This window comes from Bombina bombina, chromosome 3 (assembly GCF_027579735.1).
Source record: "Bombina bombina isolate aBomBom1 chromosome 3, aBomBom1.pri, whole genome shotgun sequence".
Lineage (NCBI taxonomy): Eukaryota > Metazoa > Chordata > Amphibia > Anura > Bombinatoridae > Bombina > Bombina bombina.
Window position 1 is genome coordinate 1264662908 of NC_069501.1, and position 9371 is coordinate 1264672278.

The window sequence follows — 9371 nt, forward strand, 5'->3', positions numbered from 1 at the left end:
ATTATTTCATATTAAAACGTGGCTTTAATGTCAAATTTGTAGAATACATGTGTACTATGCTTTATGAAAAGAAGTTGCAGTTTCTCATTGTATTGGATGACAGCAACAGTTCCACTATTGATATTGTATTGATATTCAACATGTTATGCTCATTCCATGATATTAATTGTATTGTTGCTGTGACTCTACATGTCAGTGTATGCACTTGATTAATTGTACCTGTGCTTCTTTAATAAAAAGAATTTAAAAAACCTTTTGAGTCGGAGATAAACCTGTAGTCTGGGCCTTGTTGCAAGGGTGAATGAGATCATGGAAGATATGATTGGAGAATAGGGCCTGCTGAATTTTGAGCCAGTCTGAATATCACTAAAAATATATCACTAAAAATAGATGCTAATGAGGCTGCTCAGATTCAAAATTCAGGCAGTGCATATGCCGGGGAAACCACTGGTGGTGGCAGACACACTTTCCAAGCTCCCGCTGGATGCAGCTGAAGGGTCCTTGACTGAGTCAGAAGTAAAGGTGTATGTGGATTCAGTACTGGCTTCCAAATCTATCTCTTCAAGGAAATTAGAGCAGATAAAAAGTGAGACATGACAAGATCCTGATCTTCAGGAAGGTATCAAGTACATAAAGGATAGTTCGCCTACGAGCCGGGCAGCTTGGATGTCGCTGAGTTCTTATTAGTCAGAAAGGGCACATCTGTTAGAATTGAACAGTCTAGTTATGTTTCAAGGTCATATTGTCATACAGTACCTATTAGCCTGCAGCAGGAAATGCTGGGCAGAATCCATGATGGCCACTTGGGTATTTCAAAGTGCAGAGAAAGTGCAGCTATGGCAGTGTGATGGCCTGGGATAAGTATGGATATCACATCATATGTTTCAAAATGTGCCTTTTGCTGGGAAAGCTGGCTTACTCAAAGATTAGAACCCCTGATTTCTACATCACTGCCTGCTGGCTACTGGCAGAAGATTGTCGAAGATCTCTGTGAGCTCAACAGAAATAAATACTTGGTGGTTGTCGACTACTATTCCAGATATCTAAAGATTGCAGCCCTGAATGAAGACACTAGTCTGGCTGTCATCACCCGCCTCAAAAGCATTTTGGCCCCATGGGGTATACCGTTGGAGTTAGTGAGTGATAATGGGATTTAGTTCACTTCCTTGGAGTTCAGTTCCTTCTGCAGTGAATATGACTTCTTCCATTCAACTTCAAGTCTGCATTACCCATAGGCCAATGGAATGTCTGAAAGGGCAGTTAAAATCACAAAGTTTATCTTGAAGCAATCAGAACCCTTTTTGACCCTCCTAGCTTATAGGGTGACCCCCACCCAAGCCACAGGATATAGCCAAGAACAGTTGATAGAAGGGCGACAGATTTGTGCCACCTTGCCTTCTGTGGGTACATTTCAGCCTGTCTCCCCAGTTCCCCAGGTGGAAGTTCTTATGAACTATCGATTATTTTAGGACTGGAGACATTCAGTACGGTCCTTGCCAGAGTTGAATGCGGGCCAAAGTGTCCGAATAAAATTGGATGATGAGAAGAAATGGAAGACACCAGCCACAGTAGTAGGGCACTCCCCCTGAGCCTAGGTCATATGTAGTCATAAAAGGGGGAAATGTCGCCCATCGGAACAGGAGACACCTATTGTCAGTACCGGAGGGATTGGGAACCAAAGTCCCAAAGCCCCGGTGGGATCCCCCAGTCATAAGAGGTGCACCCTCTGCACATCAAAATTCTAGTGGGAAGAACCCACTACCTCCATTGAACTCTCAATTACCTGCCACAGCATTGGAAGACAGCTCTTGCAAAAGGACATCAAGTGGAAGAGTTGTGGAACTTCCAGCTCACTATAGAGATTGATGCTGTAGTTAGAACAGTGGCCAGAATAATGGGCAGAATAATCTCATGGTCACTGTGGACTAGGGTAGTCTACCCCAATTTCCAGTCAGGATTGTATTTTTGTTATGTATTTTTATGTATTTATTGTTGTTTGTTGTATTCAGAAAAACAAATGTATTTGTTCTTTGAAAAGAGGGGAGATCTGATGAGAGCATGTGTATGACACTATCGGAAGTGGGTGTGGCTGTAGAGACCATTATATATTTTCAGTTATATTAATCAAGCTGCATGCATGGTGAAGTTTGTTAACTATGATGCTACAATAAAATCGAGTTGTACCTTTTTCTTTGTGTCCTGCATCTCATGACAAAGGGTATATCCAGTATTTTTTTGTAGCCACTTAATAACAAAACCTGGCCAAATTTAGTGGTAATTTTATTTTTTTGCATTTTTCACGAAAATTAATGCACTTTTTTACTGTTTATATCATCATCCTTAACTTTTTTTTGCTATAAAACATATACAGCTAGATTAGGAGTTGTGCGTTTGTCTTTTAAAGCTGAAAATATGGCATTTTCAGCGTTAAAACAGCACCACAGCCATTACAAGTCTTGTCGGTATAGCTGTACCGCAAGCCTATTAGTCTGTAATGCAACGTCAGTACCGCCCTCGTTAAAATTATTCCCATAGTGTTGCCATTCTGAGTTTTGCGGTGAAGCTAAAAAAACCTGCGTTACAGCCTAAAACAACAAGATCCGTAATGCTATCTAAAAGCAGTAGTTATGAGTTTTACGCTAATAATCTGTTACATAAAATTCATAACTAAACTGCTGCAAAGTACACTAAAAACCCATAAACTACATATTAACCCCTAGACCGAGGTCCTCCCACATCACAATTATTATATTAAATGTATAAACCCCTAATCTGCCGCTCCCGACATCGCTGCTACTAAAAATAATTATTAACACCTATTCCGCCACTACCCCAACATCATCACCACTATAATAAACTTATTAACCCCTAAACCACCATCCTCCCACATCACAAACACTTTTTAAATATTATTAACCCCTAATCTGCCGTCCGCCCACATTGCCCCCACTATACTACAGTTATTAAGCCCTACACCGCCACCACTATAATAAACCTATTAACCCATAAACCGCAAGCCCCCACAACAAAATATACTAAATTAAACTATTAACCCCTAAACCAAAAGCCCCTCACATCACAATAAACTAATTTAAACTAGTAACCCCTAAACCTAACACCCCCCTAACTTTAGATTAAAATTACAATTTCCCAAGCACTAAAAATAATGGCAGTCTGAAGTGAGATACTACTGTGAACTTCAATTGGGAGCATAATTAAAAAAAGTTTTCGCTGGGATTATACCGCTTCTGTTATGGAGGACTGCACCTACATCGAGATACAGGCTCTGCTTCTGGAATATGAGCAACTAATACTCAACAGATTTGACTGCCTAATTGCAGTGATAGAAGCAGTAAGCTCAAAAAATAAGCTCAATGAACTTGGTGAGACGGGAGAGGCAGTTTGCTGTGTGCAGCTTGATGTCATGCAGTTGGTTGCGAGAGATGCTCCCTTCGTGCCTGTCCTATCTAAGAGAGAGTGGGGGCGGACTGAGCCCAGGAGAGACAGAGCCGACTCCCCTGTCGTGCTGGATTACAACTCACAGGCACCCGAAAGAACCGTTCACGTGAGCAGTGAGGCTCTCACTGAAAGATGTGAGTTGGCGGGAACTGTCGATGCCTGCCCCTGGAGGGCTTTACGTATGTATGATTTGCAGTTCTTCATGGTTGGGGGCCCAGAGTCGCTCTGCACAGGGGTACTACTCCTGGACATAGCCACAATGATCTTGCAAGACGAGGGCACGTGGCGTTCTGGCACCCATGTCAAAAGTGGTGTTGGGTGATGTTTCAGGCACGACAGAGGATGCCAAATGCTCAGGCCCAGTATCTCCTTTTGACCCTAGCATGCACTCCTTAATGAGTTAAGAACATTGATACTTACCTGAGAATCTCCACTGTTGGATTTGAGGATTCTGCACGCATGAAAACTAATGCCTGAAGCTGTGTAGATTTTGCATCCACAATCAGATCCCCCATCGCAATAAAGTTGGAGTAGATTGATATCTCTTGCCCACCACATGGCTATAGATTGCCATCCTAGTGAACTGTGGAACCCTTGTGCTGACTGTCCATCTCTCCTGCTTCATGACGGCAATGCGGCCTGAGACTTTATTAGGGAGACTTTATAATTTTCCTACTGGTGCACATAGCCCTTGGTCCCAGAGTGCCTGCAAGTATGGTCACGGTGGGACTTCTTGATCTAAGTGGCACTGGGCATAGGAGGTTTAATGTGGGACAAATGTATGAGGGACTACCTTTACTACTGAGACTCAAGGGGATTAATCTTTACTGCCCCATATATGCATGGCTTTGAAGTCCCTAACACAGTCTTATATAGTACTTAATTATATGCATATTTAAGATAGAATGTTTATTTTAGTTTATTCTTACTTACAGTGTATGTTTAGGTTGTTTAAGCACTCACGCAGAAATTAGAGTCCTTGAGTGATCTTCTGGAGGGGTGAGTAGGACCATACATGCAATTTCCCTAACATGTTACAAGGTCTATTTCGCTTTACCATTATATTTTGAGGTCCAGGATTACTTGCAGTGAAATGTAATATTTTTTTAGGACCAAAGCAATGTTGTATATGCTCCGAATTTACTATAGCTTCTGGACCCATTAAATATCTGTATAATAGTTGAAGCTGAGAAATCTATATTAATGAAGATTAATATCTAATAATGTGTGGATTTTGATGACTGGGTCCCCTGTGTTTCTCTTTTGTGTAGAACTAAAGGAGTTTCTGTGTGTATTATATGCGCTAGTATTTTATATCGCATCATTACTTGTTTCTGCCCTTTATTATTCCTTCTATTATAGGAAACTATCTGTTTTTGCATGTGTGGACTATCTCTCTCACATTTGTTTTTACTGGCTAATGTGTGGATCTGTGTTGAGAAGTGTTAACTTGAGTGTCTGACCCTTTTCATGCTTGGCTCTGACAATTTATAAATGTAAGGCGATCTACCTGTATACTATTCGTGAGTTAATTCAGTTAATTATATCATATTAATAGATAGATACTAAGCCCAGCATCCTTGGAGTCTTTATTGTGTGAATTTTGCATACTTTTGGCTTTTTGATCCCCCCCTGAGAGGTAAGGTATAATTAGCTTATCCTCCATACTCTCTTTTTGGCAGAGTTTTGCAGTCTCTGCCCTATTCGTGGAACCTTTGTTTTAGTTTGTATCTGTCTTAGAGTGAAATAGGCTCTCCGGATCATAATACTGTAAGGTTCAGCATGACTATTCTTGTGTGTCCCACTGTCTGCAGCTTGTTCATCCCTATAGGTTAGATATAACTGTCAGCTCAATATATATCTGAGGTATGTGTTTGACTTTGTGGTATGATGTTTGTGGTTCAAGGGTTATAGGTGTGGTCAATATATTTGTTTCATATGTACTTCTGGGAGTTGAATCCTGTTGACGGGCCTAGTTGGTATAGGTGACAAGGTGGTATCTTATTAGAAATGAATGCCCTGGGTGACATATTCGCTCCTTAACTACAAGCTTTTGCCAGGCTAACCAGGGTTTATAATTTCAGATTCAATTAATTACTGCTAGCTGCAGCAACTCTTATAGTGACTACCATCTAGGATGATATATTTACTTAATTGCCCTCAGGCGATTTCAGAGTCATATAATCCTGATTGCCTTCTATATCAAGCTAGTCTACTAATCCTTTGGACCTGTGATCTCTATTTTTAGTTTCTCTGACCCTGTGTTACTCTTAACAAGGTAAACATTTATATTCCTATATATATATATATTGGTACTCAGCTTTATATGGGAAGTAACCCTTGCACTCTTGTTTTTCTGACACAGTGGTGATTACTTATATTTCTAATAATGTCATGTTTATTTCTATGACCTCCTCCAATCTTACTTTTAGTTTTTCGGGCCTACCCATGGCCTTGGAAGGTATGGGAAGGAGAAAGCTGAGTGTAGGCCTAAAGGGGCCTGTACTACCCAAAAATCCTCTGATTAGTAATTTATATTTATTGGGGTTCTAAAGTGGCCTCAGCTATTTATGAGGAAAAAGAGGGTGTTTTTTGGTTTGCTCCTCAATTGCCTTTTATATGACTTATGTTTCACTTATTAACGCTATGAAAATGTTATAATAAGAGATATACTCGTCAATAGGATTTTATGTATCTGTATATGTACGGTATCTGTATTACCATCTAATATGCCTCTTGTGTTTAATTGAGCAAACTGTATTTTGTTGTAATTTTGTTATACCCTCAATAAAAAACTTTATTAAAAAAAAAATTACAATTTCCCTATCTTAAATTAAATTAAAAATTACCTGTCAAATTAAAAATACTATGTTTAAACTAACAATTAAACTAATATAATTATTAAACTAAAATTAAACTAACTATAAATTAAAATAAACTAAACTAAACATTAAAAAATCCTAACACTACTCCAAAAATTACAAACTATCTAATTACAAAAAACAAAAAATACTAAATTACAAAAAATAACAAACACTAAATTACAGAAAATAACAAACAAAATTATCAAAAATAAAAAAGAATTACAACTAATCTAATAGCCCTATCAAAATAAAAAAGCCCACCCAAAATAAAAAAAAAACGTTAGGCTACAATAAACTACCAATTTTTCTTAAAAGGGCCTTTTGTAGGGCATTGCCCTAAAATTAAACAGCTCTTTTACCTTAAAAAAAAAATTACAAAGACACCCAAACAGTAAAACCCACCACCCAATCAACCCCCCAAATAAAATACCTAACTCTAAAAAAAACCTAAGCTACCCATTGCCCTGAAAAGGGCATTTGGATGGGCATATAGATCTTTTACAAGCCCAAACCCTAAACTAAAAAAAAACCCACCCAAAAAACTCTTAAAAATACCTATCACTAACCCCTGAAGATCCACTTACAGTTTTTGAAGTCCCGCTTGAGCGATCTTCATCCCAGCGGCGAAGTCTTCCTCCAAGCAGCCTCTTAATTATTCATCCCGGCTGCAAAGTCCTTATCCAAGCGGCGAGAAGTCTTCATCCAAGCAGCCTCTTCAATCTTCATCCAGGAGGCATCTTCTATCTTGATCCCGGTGGCGCGGAGTGGGTCCATCCTGAAGACATCCGGTTCGGAGCATCCTCTTCATAAGGTCACCGCCGTACACTGAATCTTCAAAGCAATCTTCAAAATACTATTGGTTGTTTAAATCAGTCAATAGGATATAAACAGCTCTCATTCTATTGGATAATTCATCAACCAATAAAATGAGAGCTGCTTAAATCCTCGGAATGCAAGGGATGCCATTTTGAAATGGCTTCCTTGCTTTGAAGATTTAGTGTACGGCGGCGACCGTATGAAGAGGATGCTCTGTGCCGGATGTGGATCTTCGGGGGTTAGTGGGGGTTTTTTTTTAGTTTAGGGTTTTGGGCTTGTAAAAGAGCTAAATGCACTTTTAAGGGCAATGCCCATCCAAATGCCGTTTTTAGGGAAAAGGGTAGCTTAGGTTTTTTAGATAGTTTTTTTTTTTTATTTTGTGGGTTTGGGGGGGGTGAGGGTTTGTATTTTTTATTTTTTTTTTATTATTTTTTTTTTTCAGAAAAAGAGCTGATATCTAGATTAGTTTTTTTTTATTTTGGGTGTTTTTTAAATGGGTATTAGAATAGGAATATGTTTTATTATGTTTGATAATTTGTTATTTTGTGTAATGTATGTTATTGTTCGTTTTGGGGTGGGTTTGAATTTTTATATTAGGGCTTGGGCAGCAAAATAGCTAAATGCCCTTTTTAAGGGCAATGCCCATACAAATGTCATTTTCAGAGCAATTGGTAGATTAGGTTTTACTTTATTTTTATTTTGTGGGTTTGGGGGGTGGGGTTTGTATAATGTTATGGGGTGTTTGTTTTCTTTTGTAGCAAAAAAGCTGTTAACTTCAGAGCAATGCTCTACAAAAGGCCATTTTAAGGGCCCCCAAAAGGCCATGTAAAGGGCCCTTGGTAGTTTTTTCTAGATTAGGATTTTTTTTGGGGGGGTGGTGGTAAAAAAAAAATAGTGATGTTGCGAATTGTTCGCCGGTGAATAGTTCCCGGCGAACATAGCGGGCAAAACATATGCGATGTTGGATCCGCCCCCTATTCATCATCATTGAGTAATACTTTGACCCTGTACCTCACAGTCAGCAGGCCCATTCCAGCCAATCAGCAGCAGACCCACCCTCCCAGACCCTCCTACCTCCTGATCTCTGCTGTAAGGACAGCACCCCAAAAAGCTTTTTAGGGCTGCTTTTTTTTTTTTTCCTGTGTAATCTAATTGCAGTTGCCTGCCTGCCAGCGTGTGTGTCAGGCTCACAGCGTATACTGTGCCCACTTGCCCAGTGCCACCACTCATATCTGGTGTAACAGTAGTGTACAAATTTAAAAAAAAAATCAACACTTTTTTGACTGTGTTAAATAATAGCAGTCAGTTTCCTTCACACGTGTGCGTTTAAGTGCCTGCCTGCCAGGGCACAGTGTCACCCCAGTGCAACTCATATGTGGTGTAACAGTAGTGTAGATTTAAAAAAAAAACAACACTTTTTTGACTGTGTTAAATAATAGCAGTCAGTTTCCTTCACACGTGTGCGTTTCAGTGCCTGCCAGGGCACAGTGTCACCCCAGTGCAACTCATATCTGGTGTAACAGTAGTGTACATTCCTGATGTTTTAAAGCACGTTATTCCAAACAATTTAGGAATGTTAGGTGATTAATGCCCTTTATGGATTAAAACCAGACTCTGCATCAACTATGTAATTTTCCATGGGAGTTTTGCCATGGATCCCCCTCCGGCATGCCACAGTCCAGGTGTTAGTCCCCTTGAAACAACTTTTCCATCACTATTGTGGCCAGAAAGAGTCACTGTGGGTTTTAAAATTCGCCTACCTATTGAAGTCTATGGCGGTTCGCCCGGTTTGCACGTTCACGAACAGTAGCGGAAGTTCAAGTCCGCCGTTCACGAACGCAAAATTTTAGGTTCGCGACATCACTATTGATAACTAGGCCTCACAGACTCTCATTTTTAACCCTCCGTTGGATACGAACTTCATTGTTTTCACCATTTGGATTTATATATCATTCCTATAAACATTTTTTTTTAACTCCATTACATCTTTTCAGACTTTATCACTCTTTACAGATAGGATATCAGAGACTTCAAGATATATTTTTTCTTAAATGCTCTTATCTTGCATGTTTGATCTATACAGAAATTGCAACTGTTATTCGCACTTTAAACTGGGTATACTTTTAACCTAAATTGTGTGTGCTTTTAGCCAGATCGATCTGACACGTAAGATATACACCATCTGCAAATGTTTTATATTTTTTAGAGACATTTTACTTATTATTTACAGTA